Source organism: Arvicanthis niloticus, chromosome 7 (assembly GCF_011762505.2).
Source record: "Arvicanthis niloticus isolate mArvNil1 chromosome 7, mArvNil1.pat.X, whole genome shotgun sequence".
NCBI classification, from domain to species: domain Eukaryota; kingdom Metazoa; phylum Chordata; class Mammalia; order Rodentia; family Muridae; genus Arvicanthis; species Arvicanthis niloticus.
The window spans coordinates 86,317,939-86,328,375 of record NC_047664.1 but is presented as its reverse complement, the minus strand read 5'-3'; the positions used below and the strand labels follow the sequence as shown (position 1 = coordinate 86,328,375).

Genomic DNA, 10,437 nt, shown 5'->3' with positions numbered 1-10,437 from the left:
CTGTCAAACCATTCAAAATTTCACATAAAGCCCAAAAGATATTTATTGTGTTTCTCATCTTTAAGTATCAAAAGGTTATATATCTTTTTTATATCAAAGAATTATCTGGTCCGGAGCCCTAAGTTCACTGTTTCTGCCTGAAAACTACCTCACAGGCAGTTGTGTTCTAGGATCACCTGTCCCTCCTTGCAGTTTTTACAGGGCACTGATCAAGCCCAGCTGCAGGCTGAGGTGCTGCTCCTGAACATGGCCTCAGTTCTCTGTCTGGGGGTTGGGGGAGGGAGCCTCTCTGAGGTTCTTTGTAGACCCCTCAGACCCATCAGCTTTCAATACACACTGGTGCAGCCTAGAAGGCTGCCTGAGCCATATTCAAAGGTTGGGGGGCAATGAGCTTTTATCTCAGGTTAGTTGAGTTCTAAGCAATAAGTTGGGCACCAATTTGTTGTGGTAAATCTCCAACCCAAATAAGACAATAATTGTGAATATAAACTGCAAGCCTAGATTGGGCAGATTTACCATTACACTACTCTATTCCCCAGCTATGAGACCCTTTATAACTTGCGGTTTTTCCAGGTCACGTGCTTCTCTCCCATTATCCTTCCACTTCCTGCTCCTCCGTTGTCTTCCTCCTCCATTGCCTTCCTCTCTGTCTCCCCTCCCCCAAGCCTTTTCCTCCACCTCCCCTTCTACTGCCCAATCATTGGCTCTAGCCTTTATTTTACAAACTAAGGTGGGCAGAAGGTTCACAAGAAGTCACCTGTGTACTGATCACTCCTCCTCTGCAGCCCCTCCCAGGAAAGTTGAATTAACATCAAAATACAATGCCAGGGCTATCCACAACAGTCCCGTACAAAATAAAAATTTTAAGTTTTGTAAAATGAAAGTTCAAAGTTCAACAATATGGAGATAGATAAATTTCTTGATATATGCAACACACCAAAATGTAATCAAGATATCAAGTAAACAATTTACACAGACCCATAAACCCCAGTGAGATAGATATAGTGATTAAAAGTCCCCCAACCAAAAAACCCAAATCCATATGGATTCAGTTCAGAATTCTACCAGCCCTTCAAACAAGAGTTAATGCCAATACTTCTCAAATTACTACACAAATTAGCTTATTAACTACACAAAACAGAAAATGAAGGAGCATCGCATGACTTATTTTAGTATGAGGCCACAATTCCTTGGTATCAAATGAGAAAATGACCCAACTAAGAGGAGATCTACACAACAATTTCGCTTATGAACACAGATGCAAAATTTCTTTAAAACTAACAACCAGATTCTGAAAACACATCAATAAGATCATCCAGTATGCTCAAGTAAGCTTCATCCCAAAGATTCATGAAACTTCAACATATGGAAATCAATAAATATATTCCACTAAATAAAGAAACTGAAAGCCAAAAGCACATGATCTACTCATTAAGTGCAGAAAAGGCCCATGACAAATATCCAACATCCCTTCATGATAAAAATTATGAAATGTCAATTCTGTGGACTTCTGATGTTTTGAAAACCAACTATCTATGTAAGGCAATCTGGACTGTTGTCTGTCAACTCCTCTCAGCTATTTCTAAATAAAATATAGAAAACACCCTAACAATAAACTCAGAGCCATGAATTTGCTATAGGCCCTTAACTCACAGGCTAACCATCTCAAATTAGTTAGAAAAGTTAAAGAAGGACTTGGTCTAAGCCTTGTATTCCTAAATGTATTATATAGGCACAATGCCTATGAGAGTAACAATATTCATCTCACTTTTATATCAATAAGAAACTCGTACCAATGAAAACCTTATATTTGAAATCAAAGTAAATTTTGTACCATTTAAGAAATTATAACTTAATAACAATTATACATATTTCTACCAATAGGTTATGGCTATGCAATAAATCCTAGCTAGTTCTCCCTGTTTCAACAAAACCACTAATTTTCCCTAGAAAAACAGCCCAATATTTACCACCTCAGTCCCCAAGCCCAGGGAATAGGAGCGCTGACTCTTCATTAACTTCTTCAAGCTGATTACTGGCATTGAGATATTAGAAAAGGGGCAGGGGGAAGAGTAAATTGATAAGCCTCTGATGCTGTGTCTTCACTGCATCCAGCTGGAATTCCAGGACATCAGAGGTTCAAGCAGGTCTGTTCAGCTTGTTTGATGAGTAGATACACCAAGGGTGAGTATTCTGCAATATACAATTTTCAAAACAAATTTTAGTATCAAGATAATTTTTTGTTTGACGTCAGAAGTCCACAGAACTGACATTACAAACATTTCTGTATTAATGTTCATTTTGATTAGAGACCTGTCTGCTCCTGACAGCTTCCTGTCCTGGATTCTAAGAAGAAATTGAGCATCTTTAGAGTTACTCCAGTTGTGGTGAGGCAACCACTAGGCAAGAATTGCCTCTTGTCATCTACAAATTACTGTCCAGAAAAGGACACACTTGCAGAATAGTAGACTGATTATATCTGCCAAGAGAGAGTAATCAGCTCTTAATAATCCTGCATCACTAAGGTCTGTCAGATGATCCTGGGCCAGAAGGCTGAAGATTTGATGCACCAACGTTCTGTAGTATAGGGACTGTCCAGGTGTTCAGAGGTCTCTATAAATTGGCTAAGTTTTAGAAGCTATGCTTTGTGCTTCCCATAATTTCAGTTAACTCAGTCTAATTTCTGAGTTAACTGAAATTATGGGAAGCACAAAGCATAGCATTTCAGTTAACTCAGTCTGGATTTCTGACGGGATTGAAGTCTTATAGTCTCATAGCCAATCCCGGCTATTTACTTTGAGAAAAAAGATTTGAGAGGATGGTTTTCAGCTGACATTCATTCTAAAGCCAAGAAAAAAGCCAGGTTCAGAACTAAGTGATTTAGTTAGGAGAGATGACAGAGGTTCTGGTTAGTCAATAAAATGGTGGACTGAGTATTAGGTCTATCTTATTGGTATAGTTATGCTCTAATTATATTTTGAGAGATATGTAGGAGGAGCTAAGGTGGGAGGAGTAAGGAAAGGAAAAGGAGGATAAAGGAGAGGAGGAGGATGCGAGGAGGAGCTAGGTGATGAGAGGGGGCAGGGGGAACATGGAGGTGGATGTTCTTGTCAAAGATAGCTGATATATCTAGGTTGAGTATTGGGTTGTACTTCTGACTGTATGGGCATCTTGTTATTAAGCATTACCAAACTTATAAAACCTTTGATTAACATTTTTAAAAAAGAATTATGCCGGGCAGTGGTGACGCACACCTTTAATCCCAGCACTTGGGGGGCAGAGGCAGGCAAATTTCTGAGTTCGAGGCCAGCCTGGTCGACAGAGTGAGTTCCAGGACAGCCGGGGCTACACAGAGAAACCCTGTCAAAAATAATAATAATAATAATAATAATAATAATAATAATAATAATAATAATAATAAAATAAGAAAGAAAGAAAGAAAGAAAGAAAGAAAGAAAGAAAGAAAGAAAGAAAGAACTATGAAGACTAGAGATATAAGAAACACACAAAACATAATAAAGGGACTTTTCAGCAAGGCCACAAGCAATATCAACATAAATGAGGACACTTTCATGGCATGTCCACTAAAATAAGGAGTAAGACAATGATGTCCTCTCTTTGCATATGTAAGCTACATAAAGAGGATACAAGTTTAAAGGAAGAAGGCAAATTCTCTTTATTTGTAGATGATACAATGTTATACATGAAAGATCCTAAAAACCTTCACCTGGAAAATTCTACAGCTGATAAACACTTTCAGCAAAGTAGCAGGATACAAAATTAACTCACAAAACTCAGTAGCCTTCTATATTCAAAATACAGAGAAATGGAAGAAAAAAGCGGCGAAACCACCCCTTTCAAAATATCTTTGATAATTCCCCTGGCAATGGCCAAAGAGACATCTCCTTGGTGGTGGTGTTCTTCTATCACTCAGGGGCAAAGCATAGGGTAGTCCTTTGCTCATCCTACCGTGACACCCAATTTAGAGGACAAAGCTGCCTTATGCCTAGTTCTCATAAAAATCAAATCCAGACACACAGCATGGATGGAGGGTGCCACCCAAGGGCCTGCCAGCCCTGTGTCCAGCTGCACTGGAAGCCAATATAATGTGCCAGTTGTGTGGTAGTCGGATGGGAGGGAAAGAAAAGTAGAAGAGCTTTAGCATTATGAAGAGAGATGGAACTGGAGACTCAAGGGTGGAGAGGAATAGCCTGTTGAAAGTGGACAGCTCCACCATCTGGGGCCATGATGAGGTCTCAGCTGGAGCCGCTGCTGCGACCACGGTTCAGTCCTTGGCTACTCAGTGACAGGGTCGGTGTCAATGTCCGTGGCTCATATTACCACTAGAGAGAATATGGGTATGTCCCTAGATGGGACAGCCAGTGGGGACTACATGGATATCCAGGCGCTGTGCAAAACTGGCCCCACCACTCACTGAGTATGGTGCTCTGGAGAGTTGGCCCATCTCTCAGTAGCAGCAGCACTTGGATGAGGAAGACATCTGCCTCACCCAGGTAGCACAACAGGCTCGGCCTGGTGGCTGGCATATTGAAAGAGCAGGCCCTGACAGCGTGAGTATGGGAGAGCTGACCCCCAGAGGTGATCTTCTGCTGCCACTCTCCTACATTTCCCTAGCCACTTATGGCAGTCAGGAAGCCTTCCACAGAGTCACGAGGTTAGAAGAGCTATGCTTGCCCCTCATCAGCTGCAGCACTCAGGAGAACTGGCCCTGCACCTCACCTAGACAGCATAGCAGAGCTAGTGAGTCACAGATGACTCGTGTGGTCTGGATTTGTGATGGCAGGGACACAGTTGAGTCAGCCTTGAGGATGAGAGGGTAGGAGAGCCGTGCCAGTCATGTGTTGTGAGGTGATATTAGTGTGGGAATAATGCCTCTCTCACCCCTTACCACCTGTGGCAGTTGGGAGAGCAGGCCCTGAGTTCATGAGAGTGGAAGAACTGGCCTGGGCCCTTGTCTGGGTAGCACAATAGAGCAGGCCTTGATGGAGGCAGGGAGGAGGTGAGCCAGCATGGAGGGCTGGAGCATGGGAGAGCTGGCCCCACCACCTAATAGCAAACTCAGAGACTTTATATCCTATAATCAAGTGTAGTCCCATTTGCAATGCTTGTATGGACCAGGAATCTGATATATTTATTTTGAGCCCATTTCAGGACATTTATTCCATATTTAATATATTAATAAATGTATACAATATTATTCATTTCAATAGCTATAACATCTGAATTCTCACAATTTTCATGTTTTACTATGTTTTTAATGCAATAGCTAATGAATCTTATAATGGATTAGTACCTTCAGAAGCTTTACTTCAAAGTCTACAATCTGTGGCAATATTGAGACATGAGATCAAATTTTTAACATTCCTTCCATCAAGTTATCTTACCTTCCCTTGAATACTGGCAAGCACTGCACTATGTCAACAAAAGACTACAGTATGAATGGTATAGCTTAATGCTTACACTTCCGGCATAAAAGGCAATGCGGTTTCTTTGTTCATGTATGTTCTAACCTATAAATAAATTGAGATCATGACACTTGGATTCAGTATTCTCGAATGCTGTGCTTTCTGGTTGCTTTCCTGTTCAGAAATCTTTTCTTCTGGTAGCATCATTCTTAACTGTGACTACATAGCCATAAAGTATAAACACAATGCATGAAGTTCTTGCATGTTGAATTTTTAGGCAATCTGAGGCCACATAGTGAATGAAACTGTTTAAAAAAAAAGAAGAAAATTAAACCAGTTACTAGGGATGGGAAGAAGCTGATAAGGTATAGAGGTACTTATCAAATTTTAGAAACAAATCATAAATGTGGACATCTAAAATATGGTGTGCGAATAAAGCTATTAATGCTGTAGAAATTTTGTAAAATAATAAAACTTTGAGGCGTTTCCTAGAATGGTCTTGAATTCACAGAGATCCGGTTGCATTTTTCTCTAGAGTGCTGAGATTCAAAGCAACAAGTGCACTTCTCCTAAGCCTTCTACTAAGCCCTTCAAATAGCACCACTCCCTGGTGACTAAGAATTCAAATATATGAGCATATAGGATCATTATTATTCAAACCAGAACCAATCTTGATGTCATTTTCTTCAAGGTTACGACGTAGATGATGGTGGACACACACAACACATTCCTCTATCTTCACAAAACAAGTGACTGAGCTAACAATAAACACCTTGTTTAGAAGAACTCAGAAGGTGTCACCAGGATAGTAATTCATTTGGCCTAACATTCCTCCGTGTGCCCAATGATTCTAGACCAAATGCAAGGTATGTTCATTTTGCTAATATTACTTTAAAGGAATATGAAAGCATTCTCTCCTTACCTGTCTTATCAAACCAGTCCATGCTGCCCAACATTCCCATCCGTAGCCCAAAGAGTAGGAGCAAGTTGGGTAAATGACAGAAGCCATCTAGGAAAGTTTCCTGGAGATGGCCCACAGTTTTGCATGCCTGCAGTGCCTGCACTCTGGAGAAGCACAACACACTTGCTTCTTGCTGCTGATATTTTCCTGCCACTATTACATAGCCTAATGATTCCTGGGCATCAGCCCAACCTACTGGGCAAATTAGCTACAGATCAACATAAAGATGACATTTCCTGAATTAATGCTGTTTAGATGAATTATTTACCTTATGGCATTCTCGAGTTGATTCAAATGGTTTTAAGAAGAAAGCTTAAGGTGATGTCTTGTGTTTGGCCAGAAAGATGCAATAGTTAGAATCAAGAATAGAACGTGCCCCTGCTCGCAGAGTAGTAAGTAAAAGCCGCAGAATAAGGAATACAATAAGCTTTCATAAATTACACTAAGGAGAAAAATAGTTTTGAGACAAACTTGTGATTAAGGAAAAACATTCATTCTAGGTTAGGTCCAAGAATGAAGCCACAGGTGTGCACTATGATAAAGCAAGGCCATGTGAAGCTGTTGCTTTGAACTTACAGAGTGAAATACTGCAAGTTATTTCACTTGCAGTATTTATATATTATAATGTTGTTTGTACTTTTCAGACAAAATTTGGAGACTGGGTGATTTTTTTTTAATGGAAATTTGACATCATTTCCCTCCTTCCAATTTCTTCCTCCAACCCTCCCCATTTACTCCCACTCCACCCCACTGCCTCAAAATCATGGCCTCCTTTGTCTTTTAGTGTGGTCACTCAAACATACTTAAATATCTAAGTGGAATTTGCTCAATCTGTTTAGTGCTACTTAAATGTATGTGATTTCGGGCCATTAGACAATCAATTGGGAGAGGTCATCACTAGAGAGAACTAATTTTTCCTCTCTCAACATTCTTTACTTGCAATTCTTTGTCTATCGGTGGACCCCTGTGAAGTTCCTCCCTTCCATTATTTTAGCATGCCTGTTGGTGTTGTGCTTGGTCAGGTCTTGTTTAAACAGCAGTTGTTGAGGTATCATGGTAAAATGTCCCTGCATTTTCTTAGAAGACGATCTCATGGCAGCTTTCCTGCTCTTCTAGTTCTTGAGTGATATTTAATCCCATATTTTGAATATGTGGAAAGTTATGGATTTAGAGTTATCAAAAAAAGACTACCATTTATGAAAGGGATGTTGTATTTGTCAAATATATATGCTATTCTTTCAAGCCAAGGTCATGCCAGGCACATAAGCATCTGTAGCTTCAGTTCCTAGGGATTTGGCACCCTCTTCTGGTCTCAGAGAACACTACATGAACACGGTGCACTGTTGGGAGCCCACTTTAGTAGAAAGTGGCTAGATCAACTTTGCAGCCATCTGGAACCATATACCCTGATGAAAGACTTGGTTGTCAAAAGCCTGTAACAGCTGAAGCACACTCTGATAAATATCTTGTTTATCCCACATAGCTTGTTTTGCTGTTTAGTGACCTCAGCTGCATGGTGCATGTGGTAAAGTGTTTTCACCTGTGTTCTCCTGCTTGTGTATATAAATACCTCAGAATTCCCTTCAATAAGAGAGACTTGAGAAAATAGAAGAGACTGAATCACACCATGTCTTGTCTCCATTCTTCGAGTCTCTTGCCCCAAGAGCCACACTCTCTCTTGACCAGAGCACTTAGCCCCAAAAGTGTTGAGGCAAAGTGTTGAGGCAGTGCACAGATGTATACACACTTGAAAGCATGTATACATACTTGCATATACATGTATACTCATACATAAAATAAGAATAAGTCTCAAAAAAATCACTCACTTGACTGTTCAATTACAAATAATCCTAGGAGAACTAACTTATTGAATGGGACCACCATGCTATATTTTCACAAGAACAAACAACAGAGTGATCTATATACCTTTACATGTTAAAAATAAAGTTTTTAGAAAATATATTGAACACTTTTTTGAATCTTGAGATGAAAATATCACAAAGCCAAAATTACAAATATTTTACATTTTAGCTGCATCAAAAGGTACACTTTTACACAGATATAAGAAAAAAAGACGAGGTAAACTGGGTATGGTAGTGTATGTCTTTAACCCAGCTCTGGAAAGGCAGAGACAGAGGCAGATGGATCTCTGTGAGTTCAAGGATTGTATGGTCTACAGAGAAAGTTCCAGACCAGCCTAGGCCTAGTGAGACTTTACCTCACAAACAAAAAGACAATCTATACAGAGTATAAAATATTGACAACAGATATCACAATCCAATAATTAATATTTATGTATAATACATATATATATATATTAGATAAGATGATCAAAGATAATACAAAATTATCAGAAAAACAAATATAGTTAATAATTTTAAGGGGAGGAGACTAGAGAAATAGGTCAGCAGTTTAGAGCACTTGATGCTTTTACAGAGGACCTGGGTTTATTTCTCACCAGCAACCACATGGTGATTCTTGACCATCCATAGCTACAGATCCAGATTATCTGACGCCCTCTGCTGACCTCCACCATCACCAGCATGTATGGAGCATAAATACAAAGCAAAATATTCATATATATAAAATTTTAAAGTTCTTTAAAAATTAAAACAAATTCATAGGAAATTACTCAAATTTATAAGTTAGAGAAATAAAAATTAATTTTAAAAATTAAATAGCATTATTCTCTTCTCAGACTGCTAAGAATTTTAAGGACTAGTAAACGAGCAAGCCTCATGGACTTCTGCAACTAAAAATAAATTTCATAACTATTTATCATTCAATCCTATCAGAGTTTAAAATAACCATATTATATCATTTCCAGATCTCTTCCTCTCTGATAAAGCCTAACTTTGGTTAAAATATATTTAATACACACACATACACACAAGAATCTCACGTTAGCATTAAACACTCTAAGTAAAATCCCTAGTTGCTCAAGAATCAGTCATTTTAATTTAGAAAGGATGAATCCATTACAAAGACAGTCAAAATAAAAATTTAAAAAAAAAAACCTCCAGCCGGGCGGTGGTGGCGCACACCTTTAATCCCAGTACTTGGGAGGCAGAGGCAGTCAGATTTCTGAGTTCGAGGCCAGCCTGGTCTACAGAGTGAGTTCCAGGACAGCCAGGACTACACAGAGAAACCCTGTCTCGAAAAACCAAAAACAAAACAAAACAACAAAAACAAAACAAAAACAAAACAAAACAAAAAAAAAAAAAACTCCAAAGTATGTTTAATGCATATTAGCCAGAGGAAGCAGGGAGAAGTATTTTACATTAAGTCATGTGTTATCTAACAAGGTAAAGGGTAGACCATTTCTTCATTGTGTGACCATAATTCACACACATTAAGATAATTCCAACCTCATTATTTGGCTTAGCATTACAGGGCAACAGCTGCACATATAGTCTATTGTTGACTAAAACACCATTGCAAAGTACATAAAAACTCTTCACTTTTAATACCTTAAAGAGAATCAATAAATTATTACATAAATCCAGACAAATGCCTGGAAGAAGTCATTGAATTAGGGCCAGTGAGAGGGTCCAGTGAGTAAAGGCATTTGCTGCCAAGCCTGAGTTTCATTCCCCAGAAGCTGTATGGTGTACTGTAGGTTGTCCTTTGATATCCATGAGGACTAAGGCACACACACCGACTCATGTCACACATCTTACACAAGTAATTAACACAGGGGGATCACTGAATTAGAGACCTACATATATCAAATTGGAAAGTAAGACATTTTATGTGCTTTGCTTTTGTAGTTGCTGGAAGAATGTTACCTTTATAGCTATTAAATAAAGCTCAAGTACTTATAGTACTTTAAATTTTTTTCAAAGATGTTTAAAAAAAAAAAAAAGCTAACAAATAATCAGACAAGCTTGGGCTAAAAGAGGTTTTAAAAATCTGACAAAGATGCATGTAGTTGAAACTTACCAGGCAGATGCTATGTAGCCAAGGCTAGTCTTGAATTCCTAACCTTGCCTCCACCTGCTGAGTTAGGTTTCAGGAACTTACCACCTCCCTTGGCTTGGATAGAACATA

The 10,437-nt window shown here is 39.0% G+C and overlaps 1 non-coding gene across 1 annotated transcript; it reads left to right on the top strand.

Annotated features, from left to right (window-relative positions):
- Positions 1-3,875: 3,875 nt before the first annotated feature.
- LOC117713200 (small nucleolar RNA SNORA48) lies at positions 3,876-4,019 on the top strand. Its single transcript, XR_004607380.1, has one exon. It is a non-coding gene; the product is annotated as a small nucleolar RNA SNORA48 (small nucleolar RNA).
- Positions 4,020-10,437: the final 6,418 nt, after the last annotated feature.